The 15,687-nt window shown below is 35.3% G+C and overlaps 1 long non-coding RNA gene across 1 annotated transcript in view; it reads left to right on the plus strand.

The window, feature by feature from the left end:
• Positions 1-15,687, plus strand: part of LOC136828038 (uncharacterized) — a 98,538-nt gene that overhangs the window by 50,271 nt on the left and 32,580 nt on the right. Inside the window, exon 2 of the long non-coding RNA XR_010849886.1 lies at positions 14,959-15,113. This is a non-coding gene — a long non-coding RNA (uncharacterized lncRNA). The remainder of the gene's footprint in view (positions 1-14,958; positions 15,114-15,687) is intronic.

The raw sequence follows: 15,687 nt of genomic DNA on the forward strand, positions 1-15,687 counted from the left end.
GGAGAGCGGACTGACAAGCGGAAAGCTAGGAACAATCCACGGGCCCATCAAATTCAGGCTGAGCACTGTACCAATCAGCCACGACTACCTTTACAGGAGGCTGGTGGTGACGCCTCATCCATATATGTATATGTATATATATATATAATTATACACATAATAATGTATATATACACACACACACACACATATATATATATATATATATATAATATATATATACTAATATATATATATATATCATATTAATATATATACATACACATATATAGATATATATATTATATACTCACCATACATTATATATATATATATATATATATGTATATATATATATGTATATATATACAAATTTACACATATAGATACATATACATATGTGTGTATGTAAATATATCATTACGAGAATTATATGGGTCCCGTTTACTGTTTAGAAAATGATAATAAAATCTAGTGACTTGATTCCTTTGATAGCTGCCTTTCCCCTTTTTGCAAATAAACTTAAACGAGATTAGTTAATCTCAGGCTATGGAATATTGCATGCATGTCATCCCCAGAAGTGATTTGCAGAAGCTCTTGAGACTCCTTACTACCTTTTATCAGTTTCAGGCAGAGCGCCTTATAGTAAAAGTGTATATTGGAATACGAAGGGAGCATTTGATTATAACTTCTGTTGGCTGCAGTTAATACTGGAAACTACGTAATCATTTTGATCAGTACGCCTTGAAATGTCGTATCATCTTAAAAATTTGTAAGATTTTTTCTGCTTCTTATGGGCATTTGTCCTCTACCATTCCAATTATTATAGTTCTGTTACTTTGTACAAACCAGCCAGCATTCTTCCTTCTGTTATGCTAATTTCATTATAATCTAAATTTTTTACCTTTTTTTCTAGTGTTTCATAGTTTTTATTTCTTTTTATTATTTAAAAAAAATTTTTTTTTGGCTGTAGTCTAGGTTTCTGTTAGTTCCTTGAATGTTAGTTTACAATTACAACTAACACGTGTCTCTTAACTCATGACCTCGTTGTTAAACTGGGTTGTTCTATTGTTTTCACGTTTCTCCGAAAGTTTTCATGACTTTCATAGTAATTTTCTGAGGGTTGATTATCTTTTTGTCTGTAGTTGTGAGGAAATAATTTTTGTATTCCCTTCATTTATCCTTCTCTCTTTCCATAGGCTCTTAATATAAACACCCTTTACTTTGAGGTCTCGTGTGTTCCAGCTAGCATGAGCTATCCTTTTTATGGTATTGATATTGCAAAATGACGAAGATGTTGAAATGGCATGAATCTTCGGTTCTTTATAATCAGCACTTTTCTTGTTAACCAAACGGCAGACAAAGGAATATCGCATTTCTCATAACTCATACTGTGTGTTTGTATGTGTATAGAGGGAAATAGTTCATCAGAAAACATATTTTATTTAATAATGCATTAACTCCTGATTTTACGTTAGTCTCAGTCTTACCGAACATGAGTAGATAAAAATGTTAACTAACAAGTACCTTTTTTGAAGAGTAAAGACGTAAGGTGGTTGCTTTAAGGTATGTACGCAGTCCTTGCAACAACGCTGATGCGTTCACTTGCCTTGAAAAAATGGTCACCCGTTTTCCCTTACGTTCGGGAAGGATTTCCCATTTTCTTTCTTGCAACTTCCACCATGTCTCCTAGGATTTCGGCATATTTCCCATTGCATCCGTTTTTATTAAAGTCATTTCAGTCATAAATGTAATTGTTTGTATGTTGCGTTAACAACTGAGACAAAGTATAGTAATTATTTGACGATAAGGGAGGCACGAACGAAAGTTTCTACAAATGGTCTGTATAAATATTCATATTGTTATAGAAGTATGTCAGGCAAAGAATTAAAGATCATAATTTACTCCAAACCGGTGCGTGTTACTGCCTTAGTATGTTTTCGTATCATGTATTCAGATTTTTTTATTTCCTTTTAAGACGGGTGTGCCTTTTTCATTCAGCCAGTTAACAGGCAGTATTCTAATAAAGTAATGCATGAAGCTTTATTATTATTATTATTATTATTATTATTATTATTATTATTATTATTATTATTATTATTATTATTTCAGAACTAAAATTGCACAGCATGATTTAGATAAAGTATTTTATATACAAAAATCATTTTGTTAGAATAACCCACACGTTTCTTAATTTGAATTAGCGTTCAGCACCATGAGTATCTTCAGCAGCAGTAGAGCCGCAGGATATCTAAAAGAGACTGAAGGAAACAAATAATTCAGATGAGAACTGCATCATCCGAGTATACAAAGCATATAATAATCACTAATTATTATGGTATTAATCGTTTAAATCAGAAAAAATATTCTTTTGTGGGGAAAATTTTAAACTATCTCATTGGTATCATGGACATTAATTCCCTCTATATTTCTATATAGTAATTTATTGAAGGCTGTAACTGGATAGATTTTTTTATGAAATTTCACACCAGCGTCAAGTTACCACAGAAAACTAGTCAAATTGAATATTCTCTCTCTCTCTCTCTCTCTCTCTCTCTCTCTCTCTCTCTCTCTCTCTCTCATCCGTTTTCCTTCTTTAACTGTTTCTCCCTCCTTCGACTCCATCTTGTGGAGTTATGGAGGGGGTGGGAGTGGATGGAAGGAGTGGGAGGGTAGTGCCTTGCCCCTTCCGCCCCAACCTCTTACACTCATACGGTTTACTTTACCTTCAAAATTCGTGAGCGAACTTTCTGGGGGTCGACCAACTTTGTAGATAACTTGTGGCAATATTTTGTGATAATGCCCGGCGTTGAATACGTTTTAGGAACTTAGGTAAACTCTCCGCCTAGCTAATTTGTTCAGGGTTAAATCATACAGAAAAGAGGAAAACTGAACTGCTTACATAGTAGGAGAGAAGAGGGACGAGGGAAGGGGGTTTGCTCTTCCACTTTTCAACCCCTCCTTTCCCCTCCCCTTCCCCAATCATCCTCTCCTCCTCTCTTACCCCCAACACTCGTTTTCACGGAATAGCCCCGACCCACCGGCATCTTTGGATAGTAGATGATAGTTGCGTGAAGTAGTAATAGTTAGGATCATTGTTAGTTATTGGTGATGATGAAAAGAAGTCTGTGACTTATACTGTAAAAAAAGAAAAAAATTAAAATTCGTGTAAGATCTAGAAGAGTGTGTTACTACGAACAACAAGAGAACAGCCTTGTGTAACTGAATATATTTGATATTAATTTATTTTTTATGCGGGAAATCTGAAACTAAAATGGAAACGACTAATACCAAAAAAAAAGGACTAGCTAAATTTTCCTTTTGAATAGGTTGGCGAAGACAGACCATCCCCTCCCTTCCCCCGAAATTGAGGAAAATTGTGCATTATTAGGAAATAAGGGTATTGAGTTTCAGAGTTTACCAGGGTAAAGGAATGAAGGAAAAAAATTACGTTTGTAATGTGAACAAAATTCACTGTTAAACTAATCCTGGGTGCTGCATGTACGACCCAGTTTCCGGAGAGTAATACTTTATTAACTTGGTGCCACAGTATCGTATATAATCTTACGTTACAAGTCTCGCCAAGATTTGCTAGGTATCGTAGACGCAAAGGGAGGAATATTAAGTAAATTACTACTTAGTTGTGTGTCGTTTTCATCATCTTTATCATGAAATTCGTTAGTCAGTCATTCACTTCATAAAATTGGTTCTGAAGCAGTCCAACGGTAACCACCCCCAGAAAAAACTTTTAATGAATTTCCTTTCTCCATACCAAATGTTGATAATTTCAAACTCCACCACTTAAGCTGCATCACACACACACACACACACGCACACACACACACACACACACACACACGCACACACACACACACACACACACAACACACAAGCCGTGTATGTAATGTGTAAGCGCTTCCGTTTTTTCTTCGAAAAAATGTACTCCACAAAGAACTTCAGATCTGTAGGTAAACTTCGATAATTTTCTTTTACTGGATTTTCTTTACTTTAGCGTTAAAATTAGACAAGTTGAATTTTCTTGTGATTTGAATAAGCAAAACAATTTTCCCGCCTTTTACGTCCAAAATTTCATAAAATCATGACGATAAATTATTGCTAACGTGCATACAACCAAGGTGCAACTATTGTCGATGATTATTTTCGAAATATTTCACGAAAAGGTGCATTAGTCATACATAACTCCCAGAAAACTGCTCAGACAGGAGATAGCTGTGGCTCAAAAGAACCTCCTCAATCGGTTTCCTGTGGCGCAATAAGAGCCTACCTAAGCCTTTAAAAGGTCGACGTGGCCACACTTGAAGGCCGTGTAGAGCTCTGACTCTCGGAGTTTTTGGGGCTATCAACACTAGAATTTTACTGCATATAAAGTGATAAATTTTTGTATCATGGACAATGTGGAGCGCATAACATTCTTGAAAATAAACGTAGGACTTTAAAAGTTACAGGCTATAGAAGTCTAGTTTTTCCTAAAGGATACGGGTAAAAAGTATTTCACTAAACTAGATGAGGTTTATTTCAAACTGTTGTTAAGATACGGGCGAGGTGGGCGAAATGACGAATCATCCTTTAGTCGGACTTAGTCCACTTTCCGGTTTCAAGAGCCAACAAGAAATCATGACTTGTGTGTTGGCAACAGAGCTGGACATGCCTTAATTCTATAATGATGGCCTGATCTTAAGCTTGACCCGGCGAGAGAGCGCAAAGCTAATTGACATCGGTAACATTTTCAAACTTTGCCACGCCCACTGTCACTTCGCTATCTCCGCTACCTCGTTAACAACAGTCATCCTTGTGTACTGTATGTGTACTCAACCCAATATTAGTACCTCTGCTTACTGTCATACAATGCGTGTCGTTGCGTGCTTAAGCATATTATCTATACCAGCGTCAGAGGCTTTCACCAGAGGTACTCAGTTGGGATTTTATTCCAGATATAGATAGCTTCTATAAGTATTTCTCCTTTATCTCTGAATTTTAAAATCTGAAAATTCTTAGCCATAATATTGTCAGGTAAGAAGGTGTTTGTATTTATATGACTTTTACGTAATACAGGCATATATTTTACAAGTTATGACCGCTAAATACTATGTCCATTCATTTTTTTGCTAACTCAGTTTCCTAGCAATAAGTGAGCCAAATGAGATTTACCTTTCCATTTCTAATGATATGATGTGCGACTGATGATACTTTGCCCCATGCTTATGTATGGTAATTGGAAGTTCTTTGGTTTATTAAAGGCTTTCGAATATATATATATATAGTTATATATATATATATATATATATATATATATATATATATATATATATATATATATATATATATATATACCTGAACAGATATATATACACACCTGTATATATATATATATATATATATATATATATTGGTATATATATATATATATATATATATATATATATATATATATTCTCAGTAAACTACAAACGTCCTTTAATATCAGTTCGTTCTACCTCGAAATAATATAATTTCATATATGTTACCGAAGGGGTATTTTTTAGTTGATAATAAGTTCGTCGTCCGTCGGGCTCGAGAACCAGTGAAGGACAAGAACTCAGGACTACAGTGGACGCATTTAACCCACTTTGGCCGCGTGGGTTAAATGCGTCCACCGTAGTCCCGAGTTCTTGTCCTTCGCTGGGGTTCGAGCCCACGATTCAACCACATCAATCAAAAATTCCCTTCGCTAACATATATGAAAAATATATTATTTCTGAGGTAGAGCGTGAATTGAATATTGAAGGACGTTTTAGCTTACTTGATTGTATATGAATCATGGTGATGTGATAAAAGTTTATATATATTTATATATATATATATATATATATTATATATATATATATATATATATTTATATATATATGTATATATATTAGAAAATGTTTATATATGTATATACGTAAAAATCTTATTCTATCAGTATAGCAATACAAATACCATACATCCCATATATGACATACTTTATGCTATACACCAGTGGTTCTCAATATGGGGAAATTTATAGTAATATATTGCCTACTAAAAAAATATCAGATGTATTTTATCATGAGAGAGAGAGAGAGAGAGAGAGAGAGAGAGAGAGAGAGAGAGAGAGAGAGAGAGAGACTCTTCTGCCAAGGACGATATATATATATGGAGCATATAACTATATTGAAAATATCCACAACCTATGAGGCAGGATTTTCTACTATATCACAATATCCAAAGCACGAAACTGACATCTGTGTCAAAACTAGCCCTGATATTGATACACTGGTGCACAAGAAATCAGTTTAATTCAATTTGAAGTAGAAGAATAAACAAAACTTTTATTTTGTATCTCATGGCTATGTAAAAATCTTATTCAACTTCAGTATTTGCCTAATGGAAAATAAAATAAGTCGTCACAGTGTACACCTTTCCCATGAAGGGGGAAATCCTTGCACTGGTGCAGGGGGAAATGACGAAAACTTTACTGCTCTACACCATGGGCTCATTAACAGCGCACTGGCCGCCTTCTCCCTCCCTTCACTCACGCCATCACTCACCACTCCCATTTATAAGGCTTGTGACCGCTCTTAATTGGTGTCCGTCTTTTCACTCTTAAGACTTTCGGGTTATACATCTCTTGCTTTAAACTGTCTCCCTCCGTTCCCTCCTTGTGACCAAACCAGCTCAAAACCCTCTCTTCACTCTCCTTAAGTCTCAGTTGGGTACTATTCATTTCCAAATAATTTGAAGAGCTTCTGCTACCTTTCACACATACAATTCAAACATTTCCATCCTTCCACCACCCTTGTTATAATTCTTTTCTCCATCTTCCTGGTTTCCATTTTCTCTCATAATCTTGCTCTTGCTCCCACTTACCTTCAACTTTCTCTCCTGCAAATACTTCCAAACTACTTTACTAGTTTCTGCAGTTTCTGTTCAACATCCACAGTCAGTACTGCGCCATTGCAAACGTTCTTTGCACTATCTTCCTGGTTTTCATTTACCCCATACCCTGAAGATTTATGGTATAGATGACGAAGCGGTCATGGATGATCAAGGCTTCGTGTTCGGTAACTGCAAGAAATCAATTTTAATGTGCTTCTCTTTATAATTGATGCATGAGTGCCTTTTTAAACGAGGCGTGGTCAAAGAATTATGGAAATAGAGAAATTCAGAGTTCTGCATTCTGGAAGTTAATTGAAGAGAAGCCCAATGAAACTGGTTATGTCTCAATTTGGAGATTTCCGCAAAAGTAACCACTGCATGGTGCAGCCTTATATATGCAACAAAGCTAAAGTGATGCTACAAGTGGTTAAGAACATTAATGAAAGTTTATAACATGTCGAGATAATTTATAATATCCTGAAAATGTCTGTTCTTTTTCAAGAACCTTTCAAGTGTTTCTACTGATACCGAAAGAAGGTTTGATGACAGATTTGCGAAATCATATTAAACAAATAACAGAAACAGGTTTCGGGCCAAAAGGAACTCTCGGATTCGGTAATTAAAAGGTGTGCTCGTGCATCGCCTTCGTGACTGTATTTCATTGCCAAAGAAATAATGGTGGTATGTTTATTACAAAGCATAGAATGCCGGTGTACCAGGAGCCTTTCCTTTCTCAATCGGGGCTGACGGCCCCCTTGAAATCGCCCTTTATAAAATTTGCATCGAGGATGACAGATAGAGCAAGAGGCCAAACAAGGCACGAGAGATGTCATATGACATCGCTCACACCGCTGGAAATAATTGTCCATTCCATCGGAGGTTGCTTGTGATGGAGGAGTCGCTACCCGCCACAAATCAATCCGTCACGGCAATATATCCAACCAATAACAATTCAAAATGTCCTCCCTCTGATGGTTAACATGTAGCAATCTCTCTCTCTCTCTCTCTCTCTCTCTCTCTCTCTCTCTCTCTCTCTCTCTCTCTCTCTCTCTCTCTCTCTCATGCATGTATAGGTATGTGTAAGTATATTATGAAGGGTATTCAGGTTTGATGTAACAAGTTCCTGTCATGATAAAATACTACCGGGGTTTTAGACATATAGCTCAGACACACAAATATATATATATAACATATATACATATATATATATATATATATATATATATATATATATATATACATATATATATATACATATATGTATATGTACCAACACATAATATACATATCTACATAGCATATATATATATTTGTATATAAATATATATACATATATGTGTGTGTAATCAAATACAAAGAAAATGTTATTTCTTGCTGGGGCAGATGGCTTATTTATATCATATATAAAATACCCATAAGTGTAATCTATACAAGAAAAATGTACATTTCGTTGTTAAGTACATGCATTAGTGGCAGTATATAATATATATATATATATATATATATATATATATATATATATATATATATATATATATATATATATATATTTCTGCAACCCTGGTCTTTCAAATGAAAGATCAGGGGGCTAACAACTGACCTTCACAGGTCAGTAAAGCAGCCTGCCCAGAAAAAACCTCAGGTACAGAAGTACTTAGGTTCCAACTTCACTTATGACCTGTGTGGGTCAATTGGTAGCGTCCTTGCCTTACATTTGATTGACAGGAGTTCGATCCTAATGTGAGTCAGAAATACTGTGAAACACGTGTTCATATGTACGTGCTCATATGTTCTTTATATATATATATATATATATATATATATATATATATATATATATATATATATATATATATATATATGGATATACATATATGTGTGTGTATATATATATATATATATATATATATATATATATATATATATGTATATATATATATACATATATACATATATGTTTGTGTATAGTATATATATATAATTAATATATATGTATATATATATATATATATATATATATATATATATATATATATATATATATATAGATATATGCATATCATTTCCTTTTCACACTCATACATTGACTGCTGAAATGTGGATGAACCCCTTGAATAAGTAACTTCTACAGCATTAGCTGCCTCATGCTCTTGCACAGAGGGCTCATCAGGAGTACATCAAATGTCACTATACATGCTGTGCCAGTCACCTCTGTCTTGCAAGCACCCTCCCACTCCTGGATATTAAGTCCCTCTCTTTCCATTCCTCTTGCACATTGCCCACCCAGCGCTTTCTAAGATCGCCCTCTCCTTCATTCTAATGCTTCCGAATTTTACACACTGTTCATCAGCTTTTTGTCGTCAGTTCTTTACACCACACTAAACCACCTCAAAAAACCGCTGAATCCTTTCATCTACATTAACCCCTTTACCCCCCCACTCCTTTGCCTAGCCCCACATTTTGCACCTAACCAGTTCTTCTTGCCCCACTTGTACTAATCAAACAAATCATTTAGTCTCACCTTTTCATTTCATTCACATTGAAAAGACACAGTTGACTTCCATAAAGGAGAGTTGGCACAACTATCCTTTCATACATTCTCATCTTTGCTTGCATAGACATTTTAAGCCCGCACCCAATCCTTTACACATTTGTCTTCCATTTTTCTGCCATCCATAATTGCAGTCAGTTGCTCTTATATTCTTGCTCACGTTTACTCTTAACTTTCTGCCCTTACATCTTTTATCAGTTTCTGCAGCCTCTTTTCTATCCCCATTCAGTACTTTGTGCAGCCTCTTTTCTATCCCCATTCAGTACTTTGTCATACTCTAGGATCAACCATCCCATCTGTTCAAAGCTCTTGTTCCAATACAACAGCTTTGCACCCATGTCTGATTTTCTTTGGCTTTTTGCACCAGACCTTCCATAGACATGTTAAACAGCCACGAGAGATAAGACACCGTTGTCTCAGACCAACTTTTACACCAAACTAGTCACTCCCACTTTCATTATAAAAAGATTGTTTTTTTGACAACCTATTTTTTTTATTATAGATCATCCAGACCTTCTACATTGCCTTCCTGTTACTTCATTCATTAGCGTTTACTAATTACAGCCTTTTCCTTGACTTCTAATTTCATGACAGTCTCTTTATCAGTGTCCTCTTTTTATTACCTAAACTCAGATCAGTCTCTTTCATCTGTCGTACTTTCTAAATCAAAATCTTACCTTACACCTTCCCTAGCATTCAGAGTAATAATAATATTCTGCCTTAACTCATACAGTCACTTGTATCACCTTTACATTTATACAGTGAAAGAGCCTTCCTCCAGGCATCCATTATAAACCCTGGACAGCCATTTAATCCTGTCACCACCTACCACAGCATATCTCTGTTAACTCAGTGAACTCCTGGTGTCTCTTTATTGTTCAACTTCTTAATTTTCATCCTTACATGGTCAACAGTAACTTCCACAAGTATTCTCAAACTAATATTAACTCTATCCACTCGAGCATCAGTCGACTTTGCCTTTCTTCATCTTTTACATTCAACAGTTTTTCAAATTACTCTCTCTGTTAACTAAGGACTGCATTCACTTCAGAAAGAACCTCTCCACTGCATGATTGTACTTTAATCTTTCTCTGTATTTACCTCCCTGTAGAAATTCTCCCTAATGTTCGTGCTGCTTGTGTATATTTTCTCTTTTAGTTTACTCTTGGATACCTTGTTCATCCTCCTGTACTTATGCCTGATCTTCGGTTCCTCATTTTTTCATCTCACTAAACCTCGCTTTCCCTCACCTTACTTCTAACTTTCCCCCGTAGTGATTTGCCCCGGGAGGTTCTTTCCTTTTGGTTTTCACTAAGTAAATTGGAATAAGGTTCTTGCATGTTACCATTTTCCACCCTAGCCTCGACCTACCGCAGTCAGATAACTACCAGATACATAATTCACTGCTTAGGTATGCAGAGTAACAACGATATTTATTGATTCGCGCGTGCGTCATTTCTCTTTACCTGGGAATCAAACCTTGATTATATATTGACAAGAAAAAATAGGACATTCCTCCAATAACAAAAATACTTAGAGAGTTTGACAAATCACTGTAAAGCCCATGATCCGGGAATCCTTTTGCTATAAAATAAAAACAGTAACTCTACTGGAAATGTTAATTTCAACTTTTTTTTATGAATCTGATAGAAATTGAACTGTGAACAATCACCGGCAATTGTGTATAGATCTAAAGGCGAACCAGATGGAAAAACACATGAGAAATGAATGTCGTCTAGCGAGATATAAAATCATTGAAAGCGAACGAACACGTCGCGAAATATTGCTAGATACGAACTGCGTTTATTATTGTAAAAAATAAAAAGGCTAATAAGGGCCAGGAGTTCTGCACCCCAGAGCTCTCTCTCTCTCTCTCTCTCTCTCTCTCTCTCTCTCTCTCTCTCTCTCTCTTGTAAGTAGCGACTGTTTTAATGCCTTCGGGTCAGTGAATTAAAGTTGTACTTGGGAGCATCTCTGATACGCATGATAGCACATTAAAGCTGTTGTACTTTAAACACGAAATGATAGTCGGGAAGCTCCTCATGCTGTGTCGTCGCTTTTCCTCGTTTTGTTCCGAGGACCGTCGAGCGATTCTTCGCGTGCGTTTTGCCAGGTGGAAGGATGTTAAGCAGAGACCTTTCGCGGGTTTAACGGAACAAAATATTTCCTTGGTTGTCTTTTATTATTATTATTATTATTATTATTATTGCTGGAGAAGCAAATCCACAGTTATATGTATGTACATATATTTAAAGATAAATCAGTACAGATACCTGAAAAAAAAGGGGAACCGAACATGTTCCCTGAAGCTATCTGTATTGATTTATCTTTAAATATATATACTTATACATAACTGTGGATTTACTTTCCCATTTTAAGACTCATGCTAGTATGAGTATTTTTTAATTATTATTCGTATTTAAAATTCTTCCAGGTGAACTTACTTGGTATTACGTCACGAAATGCAAATAGGAATTGAAGAATACACTCATACTTTTGATCTCTTTAGAGAAAGAAGTGTGTCCAAGAGAAAATATAATGTAAATCCTGAGATTTATATTACTAAGCTCTTTGCGATGGCTATATGAATCATCAGTATCATATACAATTGTTACTAGTATCTTGAATTGATTTCATATATTTTTATTTATTAGAAATTTTTCTTTATTGGGTAAAATGATGTAAATAAGACATGATGCAATGAAGGCAAAGACAGGAATTTATTACGCCTACGTATTTTTCTTTTCAATCTGTCGTTCCTTTGCAAGAGCCAAAGACTTATTAACTCTGCTTTTAATCTTTTTGGGTCTACATCACAATAACCGACAAAATGCTTTCGTATTTTAGCGATTTATTAACCCTACAGTGTGACTGGTGTATGTATGAATATATGTAACATATACATAAACACACAAACACACACACACACACAATATATATATATATATATACACACATATATATATATATATATATATATATATATATATATGTACATAATATCTTCTATATATATATAAAATGGGATGTATGTATGTATGTTTGTGTATGTGTGTGTGTGTGTATGTTCCAGGATAACACTGAAACACATCTAGCAATTTTAACCAAACTTGGTATGCATATGACTTACTATATAGAAAAGGGGGTAGGGGTGGGGAAAACTGAAATAGACTGGTTCTGCCCATAGTCTTAGTAACTAATAAACTCTACAGGTTTATCATACCTCATTTCGGTATACATATGACGTACTATCTGGAAAAGAATACTGTAGAGGTAAGAAATCAATGTCCCCATAGGGGGCGGGGGTGGGAAGGGGGTGACATGTAAAAATACCGAAAACGACATATATTAATGTCTAATCCATAGTTTTCGAGGTCGTTGAGATGAATAGTGGCACTGCCAATGCCGTTTAAGTCCAAGTTCAGCTCCGATAGGAATGAGGGGTGAGAAGGGGTGAAATATAAAATGTCAAAAATGCTGGGCAATGTGACTGAAGCAACTATCTTAATAGGAAAGGGAAAGAGTGAGAGGGAGAGGAAGAGAGAGAGAATAGAAGGGGTGTTAGGTAGGAGAAAGAGGGAAAGAATGAGAGAGAGAAAGAGAGAGAGGAGTGAGAGAGAGTTTATTGGTTGTCATTCAGAGTTTCTCCGGGCCATGGGTTGGTTAACTAGCATATATATATATATATATATATATATATATATATATATATATATATATATATACATACATACTGTGTATGTATATATATATATATATATATATATATATATATATATATTATAATATATATATATATATATATATATATATATATATATATATATATATATATATGTATATATATATATATATATATATATATATATATATATATATATATATATATATATATATCCTTTTTCACTATGGCTAGTTGGCTCAAGGAAGTTTTACCCCCTTGGTTTTCAATTACCATTCGGGGTAGTCTTGTCCCTACCCTGTCGAAAAAATATTAAAGGGGCTTTGTATGCCAGCGCGTCTTGCACTTCAAGTACTGATCAGAACCAGTGTTTCTTAAATTCGCCTGATCGGACGACCGGCTATATAGCGATCATCTTACTGTCAGAAGAACAGTGATCATTTAAGTGCAGTTTCTATGCTTATTTGTTTCTTATTCGGTAACTGCTTGATACTATTAATAACCGCGATTTATTTTCTCAAAAGATTAGGGTGGTGGAAATGGTTTTTGTTAGAAAAAATGCTCTTGTATGAGGTGCCTTTGGATTAAAAAAGAAGTAAACATGAAATGGCAGATGAAAATCTGAAACGCTCTGAAAAGGAATGATTCATTATAAGAAAAATCTCCACACAAAATCTTAATTTTAAAGATTCATCAATTTCAAATGTCACGATGATGAACAAGAGAAATGTTTTCAGAAGCCTTGTCATGAACAAGAGAAATGTTTTTCGTGAGGTGGACTTATTATGAGTGAGGAGATGTTTTATATATTCTTGATGTAGGAAGAACACGCTAACTGAATTCGGCTTACTTTTAGGGATAATTAAAGAAAGAAGACCTCGACCCTGGAGATTGTCAAAGGTCACCCATGTAAATATCTTTTTACAATGAGATGAAATTAAGGTTTCTTGAGCAACTAGGTAAATTTATAAGAATGGGCACTACATGATATCGATAACAAGTTCATCTGTTGGTGCATGATGGCTTTTACAAAGACTAATATATAATATATATATTAAATACGAAAATGGTTTGTCATTCAGCTGTTGTTGAATTCTGGACCTGTGCGCTCATTCTGGATTGGTTGGCTAGTGAGAACCTTCACCTACCAGCCATGGATAGTACATTTATGACTATTAGCTTAATCAGAGAAAGAGGAAGGGGGGGTGAAATCCTCCCAGGTAGAATTGCTTGGGAAAAATACTGGACTCTTCGTTAACGTTTGGGTTCTGTCCCTTTCGCTAGAGAGAAGCCTCCACCTCGTGAGATACAGCCTGAGATGGCTAAAGAACTCTGCTGAAGAACACTATCAATCCTATGAATAAGCCAGTAAGTGGCATCGGACTATTATAAATTTCATTAAACAATGACGACTGTACATGGCTGGCTGGTGAATTGACAAGTTTCATGAATTTCTAAAAATTTCAAATGCTAATGAAATTTAGCTGCAGTTCAGTTATTCAAGGTGTACAGCTTCGTAACTGTTTGCCTGCTCATTAATAGTCAAAGACTTAAATTTTACTTAGTCTTGTCGTTTCTAGATGGTGGGTCATTTTTAAGTCTTGTCTGAGTGATATTTTACAGTATTTCTCAGACCATTTATTGACCTGTGGCGTTCAGTTAGTACCTGTAATGTCCATTCGTTGGCACACCCTTAAAAATTGTGGGTAATTCTTCAGTTTTAGCATAACTGAATGATACCTTACAGGTTTCATACATGTGTTTGCAGCAACTTCCCTGTGGCCTGGTACAAGAGCAGTGCTGTATATTGCGAACTGTGTTAATTGCCAGCTGTTCTCATCTTTTGCAGAACGGAATACCGGCCGGGAGGATTGTGGGTTCTACAATTGCAGATCAAAGATGCTCTTCTTACAATGGCTGCCACACTTGTTATATAACTGAATAATATCTTGCCCCGTCCCCGAGAAATGATTACGATCTTGCAGCAAATTTCTCTCAAGCGAGGTAAGTAAGCATCAAGGTATCATTGACTCATATCAAGGAGTTCTAATATGATTTCCATCAGAAGCAAGCAAGTAAATCGTCTAGATGCATTAAGAAAGGAATGCAGAGGTTTTGCTTCTCTATCACTCTTGTGTGTTGCTCACTTTAGTAAATCATTTTACCTGAGTTTTTGAACTCCCGGTTTCCAGTGGCTCCGCTTATGCCTGTAGTCGTTGTGGAGTCATTTAAGAACAGATTACGTTTCCCAAGACCTCACAGTAACAGTGTGCTCTGATGTGTTTTACCTTTATTGTGAAAAGATTCTGTTAGTAGGCTAAAATTTCGGCATCAGAAATCGTTCAGGTATAACCTGTAAAGCATAAGACAAGTTTTCTTTCAGTAAAATTCAGTTCAGGCATGCAGAAATGAAGTAATTGAAATCTTTTCGGCTTTTTTCGTATAGTTATTAATGAAGGAAGATCCTCTTCTTTGACAACTTGTTTATAAATCTTATCTGCAATATGCCGATCAAACAATAAGGCAACTTCTAAAATACATTGTGTGCCTCTTTGACCGGTATTTATAGTACAGCAGA

The sequence above is a fragment of the Macrobrachium rosenbergii genome, chromosome 42 (assembly GCF_040412425.1).
Source record: "Macrobrachium rosenbergii isolate ZJJX-2024 chromosome 42, ASM4041242v1, whole genome shotgun sequence".
Classification (NCBI taxonomy): Eukaryota; Metazoa; Arthropoda; class Malacostraca; order Decapoda; family Palaemonidae; genus Macrobrachium; species Macrobrachium rosenbergii.